This window comes from Heterodontus francisci, chromosome 16 (assembly GCF_036365525.1).
Source record: "Heterodontus francisci isolate sHetFra1 chromosome 16, sHetFra1.hap1, whole genome shotgun sequence".
Classification (NCBI taxonomy): Eukaryota; Metazoa; Chordata; class Chondrichthyes; order Heterodontiformes; family Heterodontidae; genus Heterodontus; species Heterodontus francisci.
This window is the reverse complement of record NC_090386.1, coordinates 78,183,653-78,204,631: the sequence shown is the minus strand read 5'-3', so window position 1 is coordinate 78,204,631 and position 20,979 is coordinate 78,183,653. Positions and strand designations below refer to the sequence as shown.

Sequence of the window (20,979 nt, the reverse complement as noted above, 5' to 3'; positions counted from 1 at the left end):
AGAACAAAGAACAGTACAGCACAGGAACCGGCCATTCGGCCCTCCAAGCCTGCACCGATCTTGATGCCTGCCTAAACTAAAACCTTCTGCACTTCTGGGGACCATATCCCTCTATTCCCATCCTATTCATGTATTTGTCAAGATGCCTCTTAAACGTTGCTATCGTACCTGCTTCCACCACCTCCCCCGGCAGCAAGTTCCAGGCACTCACCACCCTCTGTGTAAAGAACTTGCCTCGCACATCCCCTCTAAACTTTGACCCTCTCACCTTAAACCTATGTCCCCAAGTAACTGACTCTTCCACCCTGGGAAAAAGCTTCTGACTATCCACTCTGTCCATGCCGCTCATAACTTTGTAAACCTCTATCATGTCGCCCCTCCACCTCCGTCGTTCCAGTGAAAACAATCCGAGTTTATCCAACCTCTCCTCATAGCTAATGCCCTTCAGACCAGGCAACATCCTGGTAAACCTCTTCTGTACCCTCTCCAAAGCCTCCACGTCCTTCTGGTAGTGTGGCGACCAGAATTGCACGCAATATTCTAAGTGTGGCCTAACTAAAGTTCTGTACAGCTGCAGCATCACTTGCCAATTTTTATACTCTATGCCCCGACCGATGAAGGCAAGCATGCCGTATGCCTTCTTGACTACCTTATCCACCTGCGTTGCCACTTTCAGTGACCTGTGGACGTATACGCCCAGATCTCTCTGCCTGTCAATACTCCTAAGGGTTCTGTCATTTACTGTATACTTCCCACCTGCATTAGACCTTCCAAAATGCATTATCTCACATTTGTCCGGATTAAACTCCATCTGCCATTTCTCCGCCCAAGTCTCCAACCGATCTATATCCTGCTGTATCCTCTGACAATCCTCATCACTATCCGCAACTCCACCAACCTTTGTGTCGTCCGCAAACTTACTAATCAGACCAGCTATATTTTCCTCCAAATCATTTATATATACTACAAAGAGCAAAGGTCCCAGCACTGATCCCTGCGGAACACCACTAGTCACATCCCTCCATTCAGAAGAGCACCCTTCCACTGCTACCCTCTGTCTTCTATGACTAAGCCAGTTCTGTATCCATCTTGTCAGTTCACCTCTGATCCCGTGTGACTTCACCTTTTGTACCAGTCTGCCATGAGGGACCTTGTCAAAGGCTTTAATCAAGTCCATAGAGATAACATCTACTGCCCTTCCTTCATCAATCATCTTTGTCACTTCCTCAAAAAACTCAATCAAATTAGTGAGACACGACCTCCCCTTCACAAAACCATGCTGCCTCTTGCTAATCAGTTCGTTTGTTTCCAAATGGGAGTAAATCCTGTCCCGAAGAATCCTCTCTAATAATTTCCCTACCACTGACGTAAGGCTCACCGGCCTATAATTTCCTAGATTATCCTTGCTACCCTTCTTAAACAAAAGGAACAACATTGGCTATTCTCCAGTCCTCTGGGACCTCACCTGTAGCCAATGAGGATGCAAAGATTTCTGTCAAGGCCCCAGCAATTTCTTCCCTTGCCTCCCTCAGTATTCTGGGGTAGATCCCATCAGGCCCTGGGGACTTATCTACCTTAATGCTTTGCAAGACACACAACACTTCCTCCTTTTTGATAATGAGATGACTGAGACTATCTACACTCGCTTCCCTAGGCTCATCATCCACCAAGTCCTTCTCTTTGGTGAATACTGATGCAAAGTACTCATTTAGTACCTCGCCCATTTCCTCTGGCTCCACACATAGATTCCCTTCTCTGTCCTTGAGTGGGCCAACCCTTTCCCTAGTTACCCTCTTGCTCTTTATATACGTATAAAAAGCCTTGGGATTTTCCTTAATCCTGTTTGCCAATGACTTTTCATGACCCCTTTTAGCCTTCCTGACTCCTTGCTTAAGTTCCTTCCTACTGTCTTTATATTCCTCAAGGGAATAGCCTTCCAGCCCTTACGAATGCTTCCTTTTTCTTTTTGACTCAGCTCACAATATCCCGCGTTATCCAAGGTTCCCGAAACTTGCCAACCTTATTCTTCTTCCTCACAGGAACATGCTGGTCCTGGATTCTAATCAACTGACGTTTGAAAGACTCCCACGTCAGATGTTGATTTACCCTCAAAACAGCCGCCCCCAATCTAAATTCTTCAGTTCCTGCCTAATATTGTTATAATTAGCTTTGACCCAATTTAGCACCTTCACCCAAGGGCTACTCTTATCCTTATCCACAAGTACCTTAAAACTTATGGAATTATGGTCACTGTCCCCAAATTGCTCCCCAACTGAAACTTCGACCACCTGGCCGGGCTCATTATCTGGACCATTAACAAATATGTAGCAAAAGAGCACTACCTCCTGTTGTCTCCTTGATGCAATATGCCATGAAGCAATCAAACATTGCACATATGAACTCCATTTTAAATTTTCCCAATTTGTATTTGGTTGTTTGAAGTCACCCATTGAAATAACTTTCTTGTTCTTACATATCCTTCCTATCTTTCGGTTGATCAAATTGCCTTCATTTTATGCTGAGTTGGTGGTCTCTAGCTTACTCTTCTGTTAGCTTGGATGTTTTTGCATTAAATATATCTAACTAGAGTAGCTCATTATGCAGCTTTTTGCTTCCAAAGGATCACATCATTTACCTCTGAGGAGTCCCTGACATATAGAGCTACACAACCTTGATTGCTGTTCCTTCCATCTTTTCTGAATGCTCAATACCCCTGCAATGTTCCATTTGTTGCCATCCTCTGGATTTAAGTCATATTTCGGATATTTCAACTACACGGGGTAGTTCCCTGTTGCCACAATAGCCTCCAATTCTGGCATCTTTAATTGTGTCTAGCATTCAGGTATATACGACTCAAAAGAGATTTGCCTCCTTTTGTCGGCCTCCAGTGTCTGTTGATTCCTTGTCTCTGATTCATCTATGTCTCTCTAAGCTTCTGTATCCTGTTTGCTCTCTCTCTCTCAACATTATTTTCTCTCAGCTGCTCAATTTTTAATTTATTTCTCTCAGGTGCTCTGTTTTCAATTCTACTTCCCTTGGGTTCTCCTTTTTAATTTAAGCTTCCCTCTAATTTACATTCCCTTTTATTTTTTTTTAATTTCCCTGGGTGCCCTATTGTAATTTTGGCTGATCTCACACCAAGGCTTCCCTTTTCATTTTAGCATCTCTCTGCTGCTCCCCTTTGACTTTTAACTTCAACTTCTGTCAGGCGCGTTCCTTTCAAACTTACTTCTGCCTGTACTGTCCTTGTCAGAATTTTTAATTCTTTCGCTCCGCTTTAAAATTGCCTAGTCCACTTGAAACTTCAGGTCATTCACAAGGTATTGCAGAATGAAGCTTTCACTCGGTGAAGTACTGCACTGCTTTATTTAAAGTTTCAGCATTCCTTTTGCTCCTGATGGCGTCTATCATCTACTTATTGGCAGCTCCGTAGTTTGAAATCTGGGGACTTTTATTTAAGGAGCATGGACATCCTCCTGAGACTTATATATACCAAAGTCTGGACAGTGAATTTTGGGGGATCTGTTTAAATGGGGAGAGGGAGATCAAAGTATAAAATAAGATCCCTGCCCCACACATGAACTTCAAGGTTTGAGGAACACGTTTTCTTTTCACTTCCCTACGTCAAAGGAAATCGAGGCTGACTGAATGCCTCCAATCAATAGCAATTTTCTCTTAATAACACCTTAAATATAGAAAAACGTACAAAGTGCTTTTCAAAACAAGTAGGGAATAGACACGAAGCTCCACTGGAAGAGTTAGGAAATGGGATGGTAAATTTTGTTGAATAACTGGGTATTAAGTAAACTGTTGAAAGTTAAGGAGAGCAGGAGGAGTATGCAGTTTAGTGAGGAAGGTCCAAAATGTAAAAGATTATGACAGACTTAGATAAGTTAGACAAGGATAAACTGTTCCCATTAACAAATGATACAAGGACGAGGGGACACAGATTGAAAGTTTTGGGCAAAAGATGCAGAGGGACTATGAGGAAGTACTTGTTTTTATACAGTGATTGATAATGACCTGGAACCTGCTGCCCACAAGGGTGTTGGAAGGGTAGATGATCAATGACTTCAAGAGGAAGTTGGATGGCAACCTGAGGGAAATAGACTTGCAGGGCTATGGGGATTGAGCCGGGGAATGGGACTGACTGCATAGCTCTGTGAACAGCCAGCATGGACTCGATAGGCCAAATGGCCTCCTTCTGTGCTGTAAATGACTCTATGAAGGGCTGAGGCAGATCAACTCTCTGTCACCATCGGTCGTGAGAAGGGAAGAGGCGATGCACACAAAACCAGAGTTGGAAGACAGAAGAGGGCAGAAGGCTAATGTCGCTCACAAAAGGTAGGGTTGAGTTAGGTAATGTAGGAACTTCCAATATGTTCTGAGTGTCAGTAGCTGAATTGGTAGCACTCTCTCCTCTGAATCACAAGGTTGTGGGTTCAAGTCCCACTCCAGTCCAGTGTAGTACTGAGGGAGTGTTGCACTGTTGGAGGTGCCGTCTTTCATATGAGACGTTAAACCAAGGCCCAGTCTGCCCTCTCAAGTGGACGTAAAATATCTCATGGCACTATTTCAGCAAGAGCACAGAAGATATCCCTGGTGAACCTGCCAATATTTATCCCTCATCAATATCGGGACATTATTACATTGCTGTTTGTGGGTGCTTGGTGTGCATAAATTGGCTGCTGCAATTCCTACAACGATAGCTATACTTCAAAAGTACTTCATTGGCTGTAAAATACTTTGGGATGTCTAGTGTTCATGATGGGCACAATATAAACGCAAATCTCTCTTTCTTTTTGTGACAAGGTGCCAATATATTCTAGTCAACAGCTCAGTATAGTACTAAGGGAGCTTTACAATGCCAGCGGTGCTGTCTTTACAATGGCATGTTAAATTGGGGTTCTGTCTGGTGGACGTAAATGGTCCCCAGGTTCTATCACTATCAAAACACATTGTTTGCACATGACCTTGCTCAGCACAAAATTGGATGCTGCATTTGCCTACTACACTTCAAAAGTAATGCCACGGTTATAAGTGGATGTGAAAAGCACTATAGAAATGCAAGTTCTTTGTTTTGTTATGAATGTTACAGTTAAAAATAAATGGCATTAATATATGTTAATGTGTGTGATATCCATGTCCCTATTAGAGTGAATAACCTATACTTAATCCTTGTGATACAGTATAGGTTATTCATTGTTAAGATCACAATGCATTTTTGAGACACAATCCAAATCTGGAATAACAGAACCTAGAAAAATGTGAATCCACCAGAAACCTACATTATTTATTAATTTTTTCTCATGAGAAAACAGCATATTCAATTGCTGGAAGAGTTAACCAGAAATTAAGTTCCCTTCACTGGTTAAGTTTAAATATTTAATGTCCAGGCTTTTTGAAAATTGTATTTAAAAATGGCAGGGAATTCATCTCCCTGGACTCAACTAAGACTTGTGTCTGACAATATATTAAGAAACTACTATGATTATTATGCAACAGTCAGAGGAAGGTTATTCCATCTAATCCTTTGCCTAGGGCTTCTCATAATAGTGCGAGATAAATATAATCACCATTTGTTTTGGATTTCCCTCAAAATGATTGTAGTGATAACAATCCATGGAATATCACTGCTGAGAAAGATAAGAAGAAAAAAAAAAATCACAAAACTATTTGAGACCCACTCTTATATAAAAAAAACAATGCTAAAACAGGTTAGAGAGATTTGCTTCAGCTTTAAGCTTGGAGACTCACTGATCTGAAGCAACTCTGAAATTTGCTTATTAGGTTTAGAATCTGAAATACTAAAACAGGTATAAGCCAACAAAGTTTAAGATAACATTTGCTGTAAACAAACAGTTCATCATAAGTTAAATCAAATGATGCCTTTTATGAGAAAGGGAGTTAGTAAAAATCTACTGACAATTTAAAGTCACTTAATATAAAGTACCATTTTGCTTTGTTTAGTTCAATATATGCCTTGGAATTACCACAAGATTGCAATTAAATTTATATGAAACCTTATTACAGAGTGTGTCAAAATGCTTTACACACAATGAATTACTTTTGGAATACAATGAACGTTATGTATGCAATTTTAGCACAAGTCCTAAAGTGACACATAAGTAAGTGGGACTCTGGTTAGTGATTTTAGAAGCTCTGAAGAGAGCAGCTGTACCTGAGGCCGAGTGGATAACTACACCTGATATTCAAAATACACAGTTATACATGAACCTGTAAATTATAGGCCTGTTACCTCAACATCTGTAGTCGAGGTAACGCGGACAGAATTATATAGGATGTTACAAATGCTCATTCGCTGGTTCATTCCTCAGGGCAATGCCTTGACCAGTCAAGCTGCCTGGTTTAAATTTTAAACAAAGCTTGGCAGTTAACTGTCAGTCACCGTAAAACTGGTGCATTCACCATGGCAACACCTCTACCAGAGTTCACTTGCCAACCAATCAACACTCTCTTCTCATGCAGTATAAGTTGCTGTTTTCCCTTACATTGATTATTCTTGCGATTGTCCTGATGAGTGCAAGACAAAAAGCTTCAACATGTCTCTATTTTCAGCAAATTCAATTAGTGTTGCAATATCCGAAACTGCCAAAACTGTGGAAAAATTTCTATCAAAATAGTGTTGTGCCATCTATCCCATTTACATAGCATAATGTGAAATGAGCTTTATCACGCTCAATCCAGTTTCTCAAAGGTGTAGGCCCACAGAACAAACCATTCAGACTACTCTTCCTGCTCCCACACTGTTACCTCTGGCCCTTCCTATTTCTGATCTATATGCTGCCCCTCAGCGACATCAACTGAAAGCAGAGTTAGTTTTCGCATGTACGCTGACGACACCCAACTCTACCTTACTACCACCTCTCTCGACTCCTCCACTGTCACTAAATTATCAGACTGCTTATCCGACATCCAGTACAGGATGAACAGAAATTTCCTCCAATTAAAAATTGGGAGGACTGAAGCCATTGTTTTCTGTCCCTGCTCCAAACTCCATTTCCTAGCTGCCAACTCCATCCCTCTCCCTGGCAACAGCCTGAGACAAAACCAGTCTGATCGCAACCTTGGTGTCATATTTGACCCTGAGATGAACTTCAAACTACATATTCGCACCATCACTAAGACCACCTATTTCCACCTCCGTAACATTGCCCATCTCAGCTCATCTGCCGCTGAAACCCTCATCCATGCCTTTGTTACTTTTAGACTTGACTATTCCGATGCACTCCTGGCTGGTCTCCCAAATTCAACCCTCCAAAAACCTGAGGTCATCAAAAATTCTTTTGGTCATCTGACCTAATATCTCCTTATGTGGCTCGGTGTCATATTTTGTTTTATAATGCTCCCGTGAAGTGCCTTTTGATGTTCTATTTCACTTAAGGTGCTATATAAGTTGTTGTTGCCATACACCATTAAAACCCAGTTACACCTCATTCATAAAGGCATAACTTTTTCAAGGCTTTTTACAGTGAGATTCATAGCATAAAAGTGGAAGTTTATTTCAAATCAGGTAATTTCTAAAGATATCCTTTGCGGGACCTTCAACAGCCCACCCTGTGGTAAAACAGGGACTCACTGACAGCAGTTCTGGATTTCTGCATTTAGCTGCACGTGTTCAGACACCAGAAGTTGCTGTCAGTTTCACAGTTACAATAATGGCAAACACCAACAGTTTCGGCGTCATTTCGCTCACAAAATCCAGGCCACTGCACTAAAAGAAGGCCCTCCCCACAAAAGGAACTAATCATCATTGGGAGCTTCCACTAGTTGCATTCATTTGTCGGCCTTTGAGGAGGCTTTAAAAGTTAAGCTGGTTCTTTTGTGTTCGAGGGCACTAATTGGAACATTTAAAAAGCTTTTGTATATAATTTTTTTGAATTTAAGAAACTGATGACTGTACCCCAATATAATTAGGAAATGCTTCTATATATATATATATATGTCATTTTCAGTAACTGTGATTAAAAATGTGTCTTTTTGGGGATCAACCCATTTTCTGCTGTATTAATCCAACTACACCTAGTTACCACTCTTAAATAAAAAGAATATTTTTAAAGAATTCTTTTAAAAATATTTTAAAACACTGCCCAATTGTGCTGGTTCACGGCAGATTTTGCATTCAGTGATATGCAAATGAGCTTGAGCAGAAACTCAAGGGGAAGAAAACACTTTTCAACACGAGCATACTGATTCTGCTCAAAGCAGAATCTCTACCCCATTCACTGCATATGCAACGCATGCCCAGAGAAGAGCAAAAGTTAATATGAGAAAGGCCACATCATACACAATGTCATTTACCAAAAAGATTTACAAATAGTTACTAGAATCTATATAATCCAGATCTGAAGAAAGCCAATAAATGATTGCAAGTCTGACCCATTCCTTCTGAAATAAATTAATCTGACTTGACCAGATTGGAAACCTGCCATTGTTCACCAAAAGCATTATTTGACTGCAATATTTAAAATTTACTAATTTCATACAGTTTTGACTTTCAACACTCAATATGATAGAAATGAATTGAAACACAAATAAAAGGATGGCAGGATTAGTTTTGGTCAATAGAAATTAAAGCAACCAGCTCTTAAACAGCCTGACTGCAGCTAAAGTTCATCTGTTTCAATAGTTTAATTTTCGTAAAATAATGTTAAAAAATTAACACAGTATAAATTTGGTTTAGAAGTATCAAAATTCTTATGCAACATTGTGACCAACATGTTTGAATAAAAAAAGCAAAAGATCCTATATATTAAAAAGAGACAAGTAGGAATGCTGAAGACGGCAGCTGTCAAATGTATATCAAAATATGCAACGCTCTGCAGCCAAGCTGAAATTAATAAAGATTACACAAAGCTGGGATCGGACTGAAAACAATAGCAAGTCTGAAGTATCAATTAAAACATAAGATTTTAATCTATCACGCCAGTTATATAGAAATTTTGACTGAAGAAGAACCCTAATCCAATTGTTACCTTTTCTTGACAAAGTGGCTATACATTCATCTCAATTCAAGATTCCAGCAAATAAGAGTCTGGTTACATTTCACATGAGCCTTCTTTCTGGGCTGCAGAGACAACATGCTGTAAAATGCTACAACAATAAGCAGATCCCAATATTTAATCTGAACATCCATTCTACAATCTGTGGTCTATGACTGGTCTATGTTCTTCATCTCAAAAAACATTAACAGAAACAAATTGTCCCTTGATCTTTAGACAATAAAAAAAGCTCTTTAAGTTTATATAAAAGCCTCAAAAGTGCCCAATAAAAACTGATGGTTTACACCCTTCAGTCACTTATCAACTGCAACAATGTAGGTTACATTTAGAATACACCATTAGAAAATTAAGCCTTATCCCCACTTAATTTTTGAGCTGATCTTCTATCCCAACAATACAATTCAGCACAGTATTAACAAGCATCTCATCTCAGTATAGTGTGTGTAACCCAGAAGATTTTCTCTCCTAAAGCACTTCCGGTAATTATCACAAACCCTCAACTCCCTGGCAGAGGTTCAAACAACTTCAGCCTTTGAGGTTACAGCACTTCCACCAGCAAATCACTTCTGCTTCAGATCATTTGAGAAATACCAAGCTCCTGCACCTCCATTATAATCATGGGCATGATAAAAGATCTGATAGAAGGGAATGTTCCTTCCTGTCCCATTCTACTATCTTGGGATTAAGGCCAAAACACAAGGAGGACAGGCAAGAGAACAGACAAACATCTAAGTTGCATCTCTAACATGTCCTAACTGATTTATATAAAATATTGCACAACCATCAGCCAAAATCAAAAATGTGCTGTATTTGGGGCAGAGGGATGATTTCAAGGAATTGAGCAGATAATCCAAGCTGTCACTATAGCACAGTACCATTGTTGGAGGTGTCATCTTTCAGATGAGATGTTAAACTGATGCCCTATCTGCTCTCTCAGGCGAATGTAAAAGATCCCAAGGCACTGTTAGACAAAGAAGGTGAGAGTTCTCCCCTTACTCCGAGGCAATATTTATCCCTCAAACCCTAAAAACAAATGATCTGATCATGCAGTGCACAAAATAGCTGTCTCATTCCCTACATTACAACGTTACTATCCCAAAAAAGTGCTCAATTGGCTGTAAAGCGCTTTAGGAAATCCCAAGTTCCTAAAAGGCGCTTTCTTTTATTTTTCTTAGCCTCAACTACTTCAATGCTCTCTTGGACACCTTTAATAATATGTCCTTCTCAAGCTTGTCCATTTGTTGAAAGGCTTTGGGGCATTTTTTTCTATATTTTAGGCAGCATATGAATGCATATATTGCTTTAAATGCAAGTGAAAGTCGCATTTTGGTCTTCTCCTGACACCATACAAAAACAGCTATTGACTTTCAGGCCAAACACTGTCTTCTGCAGACATATGTGTAGAATCAGTTTCATAACATTTGGAGCAAATCAGCCTCAAACAATAAAAGAGAGGATTTTTGAAGTTTGTATGTAAACTTGCTACTTCCAATAATTCAGAAGTCCTGGTTAGAACATTGAAACATAGATCTGAAATTGTAATTCAAACATCTCTGAATGAAAACAAGCCACACCAGCTATTCTGAGAGGAAGCTGCATAAATTATATTTGAACCCTATTTATCAATTTCAATTGTTCTCACTCCGCACACTGGAAATTTGTTCAGAAAAAACATTTGGATAATCCTTGGTGCTGCTTCGAGGAATTATCTGCAGTAATGAGTTCGATCAGAACACCAGTTAAAGCATCAGCATTTTTATAGCATTAGTACTTTAATAACAAACAAGTTGGACATCACTGAAGGTGATCATAATGGACCATTGCACAGTTTTACCTTTTTCCTAGATCACTAGATACTTTTTTTAATAACTGTACAAATTACTTTAATCCTTTTCCTGGGCTTTTTAACAATGAAACACTTGGTAAAAATTAAACAGCATTAAAAATTTATAAATCTTCTAAACATTACCTAGATTTTTACTGCCATTCAGTGATTACATAACCTTGACTCAGTAGACAAAGATCTACTTAGTTGATTCTTGAACCACTAAAACTAACCAGAAAACTCTTTTACAAAAAGGATATTACACAGCTTGAAGGCTAATCATTAAAAAAAAAAGCCAAAGTTGGTTTCCCTCTACCACCTCCCCACCACCAAACCCCATTCCGGCCCCCAACTCAAAAGATTAAATTAACACCAGAAATAGTCTGAACATTTAATCAAGAAAAGTGGGGCTCCATGTGTGGAAATGCCAACTAGAATTATCTTTGGATGAGGCTATCAGATGATAAAAGCTGTGCGACACACAATATGTCTGGTTATTTTATTTTGAAATGCTGTCTTACTGTGTCAGTGCAAAACATATGGTTGCAGATTGTGTTCATTGTTTTTTTTCACAGTCTGGATATTAGCTGCAAATACCTTTGTTCACAAGGGAAGACAGAAAATAAGACAGACACATTTAACTGGGAAAGAATGTCAAATCCAACCCAAAGCTTGGACTTATCAGAATTTTAGCAGGGGGCAGTGGAAATTATTGACCATTTACCATGCTGCCAGTTCAGTGGATAAGACCTTTAGTTGGAAACAAATGTGATCTCTCTTCTCATTTCAATTTTATTTTCCTGTCCCTATTTTTCTCTTCTGCTTAAAATGCTTGGTAAGTGCTATGCTAAAAACAAGGAATCAGGCCTTTTCTCCACCCTTTTGCAGCCTTCCTCCAGTTAAGTCACATTTCCGGGAATAAGCTGGTTTAGGTTTTAATCAATACTGCAATTAAAAGATATTCAAACACATCACAGGTTAAGTCTCTTCCACGTCCTTCTGTGGATGAAGAAGCACCCTGACATGCATGCATTGGCACAGATCCGTGTGTCAGGGCTCCACAATTCCACTGCCATTTAAAGTTTTGTATACACACACTAACTGAAATGGAAAGAATGAAAAAGAAATAGAAGTTGCACTTTTATTGTGCCTTATCATGTCCTTAGCACATTCCAAAGCATTTTGCATCCAATTACTGCTGTTACGTAGATAAACACGGCAGCTATTTTGGCATAAAAGCTACTTGCTAGGAGTCTGATGTTGCAATGCAAGTCTCAACAACTTGAGACATGCATCCAACATTGACAATTGCTATGCAGGATCACCAAATTTACTCAAAACAGAATTGACAGAATGCATATCAGCCAACTTGCACTACATAAACATAAGGGAATTAGTAAATCCAGGTTATGCAACCACTGCTCCAGGATACAAATGTGTGCACAATACAGTGATATTATGAAATTATCACATGCACAGCAACATACAGAAACTAGTCAAGCTTGAAAGATCTATCCATGCGGGACAGTGTGGCACTAAGAAAAAAATAACTTCAGTCCTTGAATATAGAATTACTGTTTGGAAGATTGGTTTCAACGGACACATGAATTGTAATATGAGAAGGAAATCTCCTGAGAACATGTTTTGTATCAGTGCTTTGGATTAAAATTATTCAATGGGGCATTACTTATTGTCCAGAAATGTAGTGGGATTTGAGCGATGTTGCACACATTATGCAGTGAAATTGCTGTGCAAAACCATTCAGTATAGTCCCAAGCTCTGTTCTGGAATTTTCATTAGATGTTTATTAGTAAGGGTTTAGGAATTTCGAAGACATGTAAAAATGATCAGGAATGAATTACTTTTCCCCCTTCATTAGATTGCTCACGGCAGCCATGCCACACACCATTCTCTGGGTACTATGCCAGGCAAGTGCATTTCTGTCTGATATCTGTCAACTTCTCTCTGTGACTGTCTGTTAAGACAGCCTAGGGGTGACCTGCCAACTAAATTTCACTCTCTGTGGGGGAATGCTTTGTCTGCACTCAATGGCTTGGATTTTGCACCCTGCGAAGGAACTGCGCTCTGCTGCCCACAGACTTTTTGTGGGCTTTTGCATGGAACCTTACGATGATTAGAGATCCTTTTGTACAGTGTCCTCCACAGGGGATCTGGGACCTCCTCATGTAATCAAATTGCAGAATCCTCAATAGGACATGTAGGGCAGAATTTTAACTAACCTGACCCACAGGGAGAAATTGAAAAGGACAGGGGCCTTACAGGGGGTTGGGGGATATTGGGGGGTGGGGGGGGGGGTGGGCGGTGGGGGAAGGCAGTGGTGTCAATTAGGTGGGCAGGTCAGAGGCCTCGGGAGGTGAGGTTGAAGGCCTCAATGGGGTAAGGTCATTGGAGGAGGTGTGTAGGGGACCCCAATCCTGGACATTTCTCAAGCAGGCACCTGGATCCAAGTAAAGGCCTGCTCGGGTCTGCAAATGAAACCCGACCTGAACCCGACAGAACCACATCCGACCCGAGCCCGACCTGGCCCGAGTCCTTTAATTTTTTCCCGCACCTGACCCGATCACCAGAATAAAGTTGGTTATATTATAGAGGTTATGCCCTTCCTTCAATGGAATCGCTCACTGCAGACTAGTGCAGAATGTTTCCCACCCTAACGTCCTGGCTATCACTCTGTCCGACCCGGTCTGACCCGACCCGATCTGAACCCGCCACACGTCGTCGGGTCCCATCGAGTTTGGGTCAGGTAACCAGGCTCTAGATCCAAGAGGTAGATTTGAAGGCACTTGCCTACTGAAACTACCAAGTTTATTTTATTTGTTCATGGGATGCGGGCGTCGCTGGTTAGGCCAGCATTTACTGCCCATCCCTAATTGCCCTTGAACTGAGTGACTTGCTAGGCCATTTCAGAGGGCATTTAAGAGTCAACCACATTGCTGTGTGTCTGGAGTCACATGTAGGCCAGACTGGGTAAGGATGGCAGATTTCCTTTCCTAAAGGACATTAGTGAACCAGATGTTTTTTTTACAACAAATCGACAATGGTTTCATGATCGCCATTAGACTAGCTTTTAATTCCAGATTTAATTGAATTCAAATTTCACCATCTGCCATGGTGGGATTCAAACCAATATCCCCGGAGCATTAGCCTGGGTCTCTGAATTACTAGGCCAGTGACATTATCACTACGCCACCACCTCCCCTGGCTTCAAAGAGGTTGTTGAGTTTTCTGATGCTCAGGAAACCCAACCGACAGCAGTTAAAGTTTAAAGCATGCATGACAATGAGGCTCACAGCCTCATCATTATACTTAAAGTTCCAACCCGCCTTCTCGAATCAGGTTGGTCACCTGCCCAATTTCCAGCCTCAGTTAAAGCCAGAAATAAGAGGGTTGGAGGTGGTTTAGGGTCGAGAAACAGATTTTTGAGATATTAACACCCCCAGCCCCACCACCTGACCTAAACCCACCAATTTTTTTGAGATTAAATTTCAGTCTGCAGAGTCTAAAGCAGCAAACTTAAATTAAAATATTTAGTTCAATGTAAAATCATATAAAGAAACTGAAAGAAAGAGAGAGAAAGAAAGGTGGGAGGAAGAGAGCGAAAGAAAAAGTAAACAAATTTTAATTTTTATAGAATCTCTAACAATAATTAAAATGTGAAGGAATGAGAAATTTTAACCACTGGAGAGGTTGTTTCGCAATAACCAAGACATACTACACTGTTAAAAAGTAATTTATACCTAAATACATATGCCCTACTTTTTTCTGAAGTGTTTAGCGGGTAACTAGTGGGTAAGTACTTCAATTTCTTGCCTTCATGTATTTTAATGCTGAATCTCTCGGCAAGGTGCTGGTGTAGTGAAACTTGTGGAGGAGCACGGCAACTCAAGCAGCAATCTGCCGATTTCTGCACTTAACTGTGTATGCAAGTGCAAGAAGTGGATGCCTGATTAACTCCTTAATGACAGTGAATGCTGATAGCCTCCTGGTTATTCTCAACACAAAATCCAAACCTGAATTTCTACCTGTAATTAGCATCTAGTATGCACCACTTTCATGGTCAACATGTTGGTACTATTACTCCCAACGTCACTGCTTGCCATCTCACAAAAGATGTATATTACCATCTTTGACATAACGGAATTGTGGCACTTCTAAACTATCAAATTATGTTATATAACAAGATAATAATTGGACTATGAACAATTAGAACTAATAAGACTAACTTCTATCAAAATAAATCCAATAGGAGTAATGTCAGTTCAAGGCAATTAATATATTCCTGTTAAAGCTCATTTTAACATTTATGAAAAAGTGGTATAAACTTTAGCAATATGGATAATGCTTCCTACTAAACATATATATGGAAAGCAGTTTCACACTGACAGTGAACCTTATAGAACATGTGATATTCTCATATACTGTAGATCATACCAAGATTGCTATGGCTCTAAAGGGCGACAGATACACCAGTAATTTGATTTTCCAGATAAAAATATTCAATGTGATTTTACATGCCGAGCTCTTTCAAGTAGTACCAGTATTTTTCGACCAAAATTAGCACAGTTGTTTTTGTTAGCTAACAGATGTTTGCATTTATCTTTGCTAATTGGGAATTCATGATCCACCATCAAAATTGGGAATAAAGATTAATTCAGATAAATAATGGCATAAAATTATCTTTCTATCCAGGAAATGCAGTATACTCAAGCACTGGGCTAAAACTATCATACCTTACTGATGCTGGGTATCAAATATGAAAACATGATTGCAGTCAGAGAAGAGACTAGAGGGTAGACAGTCTGCCACCTGCAAATGCTCACAATATTTTTATAACTGTTGTGACATTATTGGTGCATTTCATTAAAGTGCTTTACCCACTGAACACCCTTTGCAATTCTTAAAGTCCAGGAATTTATTTCATTACATTTACCAGTAATGTTCTGTATAGTATCCAAGACATTTCTTCACCAACTATATTATTTGGAGAAAGGTGCACCAATGCATTTGTAATGGTTCAAGAATTTGGTTGCAACAGTCTGTAACAGATGATTAGGATTAGAATGGATTTACTGAATTTTAAAAACTTTGAAAGTTTTTAGATTCTAAATCTCCTTCCATTACAATTGATTTCTGAATATTTTCATTCTATTACCATTTCAATGGATTCTAAATTAATTAATTGCACAGGAAATTAAAATTGACAAAGTAAATAATACATTTTGAAGCATTTTATGTACATTTTAAACCCCCAATTTCAAATTCTATTTGAAAATGCCATTTTTACCTCAGTTCTTTGAATAAAAGGTCCAGTGAATGTTGCACATTGTTTAATTGATGTGTAGGAATCAGGGAACATTTTTCCTAACATCCTGGATATAATCAAGAGGAGATTGTGTGAATTAGAACTAAATAGAATAAAAGTGACTAAAAAGGATCTCATGTTGGAGAGTATACAAGTATAATATCTAAATTAACAATTGCAAATATCCTACCTGAACAACGGAATGTTTGGTCAAAATTGCCACTAGTTTTTTTTTAAATTATGCTCAAGTGACACCACTGGAATACATTCATATTTGTTCAATAAGATCCCGTCATTAACATCAAACTTTCCAAGAGATTTTAGTTTAGTTGGAGGAACCAAGGACAGGATATTGGTGGATTTAAGAGAAAGGTACTTAGGAATCTCGACTATAATCTTACTTTAAAACTGAGAGCTCACCTCAACCCTTCTAAAAAGGTCATATTTATGATCCATCAGATAAAATGTTACATAACAACAAAAACACATTTTCTGAATCAAAAGAAAACAAAACCTCTCACAAGAAGTATTCCAGGTGGGGAGTAATGCAAGATGACCACTTCAAAACCAACAAGGATTGACATTTTATATTATTTCATATAATCAATGAAGGCTAAACAAGAAAAATTCTCTTGACTAAATTGCTCCCAACATAATCCTTTAGTTCATTAGTATCACACAGAATCTATTGCATAGATAGGCCATTCAGCCCAACTAGTCTATGCCAGCGAAAACTCAAATTCATTGTTCATGCTGGGGAATCAAATTCAATTTGAAAAAAGTTGATCAGGATGTTTAACATTATTTACAGTTTACCACTGCCTAAAGATATATCCATTACAGATTAATGCTTCATACTTCTGACACCAGAATACAAAAATACTTCAGCGTTGATTGCACTGTTTGACATGTCATTTGCCTTTACAGTAATTTTTAAGACACAAATACCACAGAAAGAATAAGGTGTGAAAATTGCAGTGTAGGAGTGTACTACCTGATATGATAAACAGGCAGTTAGGAATTAACTCAGTTTACACCAAGTATGTCAAGTCTAATTGCTTCAGAACCTATTCTAAATGAGCATGGAAAACAGTTGTTCTAAAATAAGTTATGGAAAAAAAAATCAAACTTTGGTTCACTGGTTTATTCCAAGCAGCTGTAAATTTGTATCAAGTTTCTGGTAATAGTGGTTCCTCTTTTGGAATGAGTTTAAACCATTAACTTCTGTAATGGATTTAATCCCTCTCATTTTTCACACAGGATTTTCAAAATGAAATCTCTATCTAACTGTATAAAAGTTCCTCAATCAGAAACTGGTGAGCAAAATGAAAATGAAGGTGGGGGTTTTGCAGTTTAAAAATGTGCAGTTTTTGACTCTCGTAGTTCATGAAAGATGTCCAACAACTGAAAGATAACCAAAGTTATCCAACATCTAGCACAGCAACCAAAGGCAAGAGAATCAATTATTAATGATTATCAATGCTCAGTTAAAAATACAGTGTGCATTCTGGACTTCTGCCTACCAGGAATTTACATACAAAGCTTGTCAGCCAATAAAATCCAGAGGTTCTTATTTGTCTCTGTGTGGGGGAGACCCCTTACAAATCTTGACACTTTCCAAAAACAATGTCAACTACCCAAGGAAAAACAGTGCCATCACTGCAAGGGTTTTTTTTTTGTTATTGCATAGAGCACCAAAATATACTGGCAACAAATACATAAACATTTGATAACAGAACACTGCTGGCATTGCAGGAACCCCAAGCTGAAAACTTACAAAATAGATCAGAGTTGAAATTCTTGTGGTAATGCAGCCTCAGTTGCGCTGAGTAAATGTGACGAGTCACCACTTCAAAAGCGAGCAGAATATTATTGCGTCTGACCTCACAGAATGGCGAACTTCAAGCCTTCAATTTAGTGGGTATCTAAAATTATTTACACAAACATTTTTGCAGTAGTTAAGAATGAATCATGTACAGATGATCTATACAGAATCACAGAGGCTTATCTTTGTTACTGTGTACATTGGACACAGCCCGTTGCGCTGGGATACTGGGAGTGCCTGTCCAGGCACGTCATAGCCTAGACAGTGCAAATGTGTATCTCCAACATGAAACAGCATCATTAAATGCGATCATACCGGATCATTACATCGATTTGCCACTTTCTCCTGGCTGTAGTGCGTGTGTCTATACGTCTTTGTGATTTTACTGGCAATAATAAATACCCGTATAAGTCAAGATTACAATTAGGCAGTAACGAAGTGTGTATTATAACGTTACAATATATCTTCACAATATTATTAAGTAAGAGATGAAATTAACGAAGATTTCTGAAAGTTTGCATGAGATCTGGATATTAAGGGGTTCCTTGCGGTGCGATGTCTTCGCTCAAGTCACCTACTTTATTAACTGTCGGTTACTCGGCGTGGGGAAAATTAGTAGTTTTCTCCTTAGAGTCAAGAAATAAAAAGGAAATCTACAGGATGAGGAGATGCCGGCCTCTTTCGTTTTCAATCCAACCACATTCCGATGCAGTCAAAATGCAAGGAATGAACCAAACTTTACAGCACAGACATATAAGAAAAAAAAAATCTGCATTGCTAGACCAAAAGAGATTAATAACCAAAATGGTGAATGAAAACAGGGGTTGTTTCTACTTTAAAAAAAATAAGTCAAACAGAAAGACATTCATTCTGGCTGAGCAGTGCCCAGCTTGCAGTGGTCATGTTAAAGGCTGATCCCTGTCCAGCCCAGCAATTCACCGCCAGTGGGTGGGATTTGGTGGCTTTCGAGGGCTGATCAGTTTCAGCAACACAATGGGTCACTTACCTTTGCTTCTTCACCTAAAACTGCTCTGTACACGTTTCTCCTCTTCAAGCCTCTGACTGAAACGGTCATTGAAACGCCGAGAGCTTTAATGTGGGTTCACAAATCAGACACCATGCCCGGTGGGGTTAGACCTCTACCAAACAGCAGCAACCTCCTCCCGAACCAAACTGCTGTCAGTGAGAACCGCCGCACCCCCACCGCCTTTAGACTACAATCCCGACTTTTAATTAATTATTTGTTCTCCGGCATGCGGTGTTTCCCAGTAAACAAAAGCCGAATCTGTGCGAAGACATGTCACTCCACCTGAAAACTACTCTTTCTGAGCTTAGCACTGCAAGTCTTTCAATCCGGGGGGGGTGGTGCAGTAAGTGGCGAGTGTTGCTCCGGAAACGCTTCACAGCAGAAACCACCTTTTTGATCCTCGAAATTAAAGCAAACAGCTCCACTCGTGGCTGAGACGAAATCCACTAGAATTCAGGACATGGTAAAGCGTCATAATCATATCCGAAAGCATAGAGACAATGTATCGTTTGTTTTCTTTGTGCCTTGGTCTGATGCATTCTGTCGGCATCCACTCATTGGTCAAATTCTCCCTATTCCTTTGGCTACTTCTTTCTTGCTCGTGCCCCATTCTTTTCTCCTTAGATCCATTCTTATTCCTTCCAGTCTTTTCTCCTTCTTTGCTATATTCCCCCTTTCCTTTTTAATTCCTTAATTTCTTTCATCATTTCTTCCTATTTTCCCCATATTATCTTTTTCCTCATTATTTTCATTGACATTAAAAACCACGGTTAGGTTTCATCAATGGACATCCGTCTGAAGTCTTGTTCTTTGGCCTCCTTATCTCGAGAGACAATGGGTAAGCGCCTGGAGGTGGTCAGTGGTGTTGGAGCAGCGCCTGGAGTGGCTATAAAGGCGAATTCTAGAGTGACAGGCTCTTCCACAGGTGCTGCAGAAACATTTGTTTGTCGGGGCTGTTACACAGTTGGCTCTCCCCTTGCGCTTTTGTCTTTTTTCCTGCCAACTGCTAAGTCTCTTCGACTCGCTGCACTTTAGCCCCGCCTTTATGACTGCCCGCCAGCTCTGGCGAACGCTGGCAACTGACTCCCACAACTTGTGATCAATGTCACAGGACTTCATGTCGCGTTTGCAGACGTCTTTGAAGCGGAGACATGGACGGCCGGTGGGTCTGATACCAGTGGCGAGCTCGCTGTACAATGTGTCTTTGGGGATCCTGCCATCTTCCATGCGGCTCACATGGCCAAGCCATCTCAAGCGCCGCTGACTCAGTAGTGTGTATAAGCTGGGGATGTTGGCCGCCTCGAGGACTTCTGTGTTGGAGATACGGTCCTGCCACCTGATGCCAAGTATTCTCCGGAGGCAGCGAAGATGGAATGAATTGAGACGTCGCTCTTGGCTGACATATGTTGTCTAGGCCTCGCTGCGATAGAGCAAGGTACTGAGGACACAGGCTTGATACACTCGGACTTTTGTGTTCCGTGTCAGTGCGCCATTTTCCCACACTCTCTTGGCCAGTCTGGACATAGCAGTGGAAGCCTTTCCCATGCGCTTATTGATTTCTGCATCGAGAGACAGGTTACTGGTGATAGTTGAGCCTAGGTAGGTGAACTCTTGAACCACTTCCAGAGCGTGGTCGCTGATATTGATGGATGGAGCATTTCTGACGTCCTGTCCCATGATGTTCGTTTTCTTGAGGCTGATGGTTAGGCCAAATTCGGTGCAGGCAGCTGCAATCCTGCCGATGAGTCTCTGCAGACACTCTTCTATGTGGGATGTTAAAACAGCATCGTCAGCAAAGAGGAGTTCCCTGATGAAGACTTTCCGTACTTTGGTCTTCGTTCTTAGATGGGCAACGTTGAACAACCTGCCCCCTGATCTTGAGTGGAGGAAAATTCCTTCTTCTGAAGACTTGAACGCATGTGAGAGCAGCAGGGAGAAGAAGATCCCAAATAGTGT

The 20,979-nt window shown here is 40.0% G+C and overlaps 1 protein-coding gene across 6 annotated transcripts in view; it reads right to left on the bottom strand.

Annotated features, from left to right (window-relative positions):
* The window catches only part of LOC137378217 (proto-oncogene tyrosine-protein kinase Src-like), a 195,794-nt gene extending 176,366 nt beyond the window's left edge, over positions 1–19,428 (bottom strand). The window contains exons 1-4 of one of the 6 annotated variants that reach the window (XM_068048421.1): positions 19,003–19,428; positions 17,949–18,096; positions 16,154–16,238; positions 5,577–5,636 (exon numbers count right to left, since the gene is read on the bottom strand). The gene's annotated coding sequence lies outside the window, so the exon portion shown is untranslated. The remainder of the gene's footprint in view (positions 1–5,576; positions 5,637–16,153; positions 16,239–17,948; positions 18,097–19,002) is intronic. The other 5 variants (XM_068048420.1, XM_068048423.1, XM_068048422.1 and 2 more) reach the window with 5 other exon arrangements.
* Between the last annotated feature and the right edge of the window lie 1,551 nt (positions 19,429–20,979).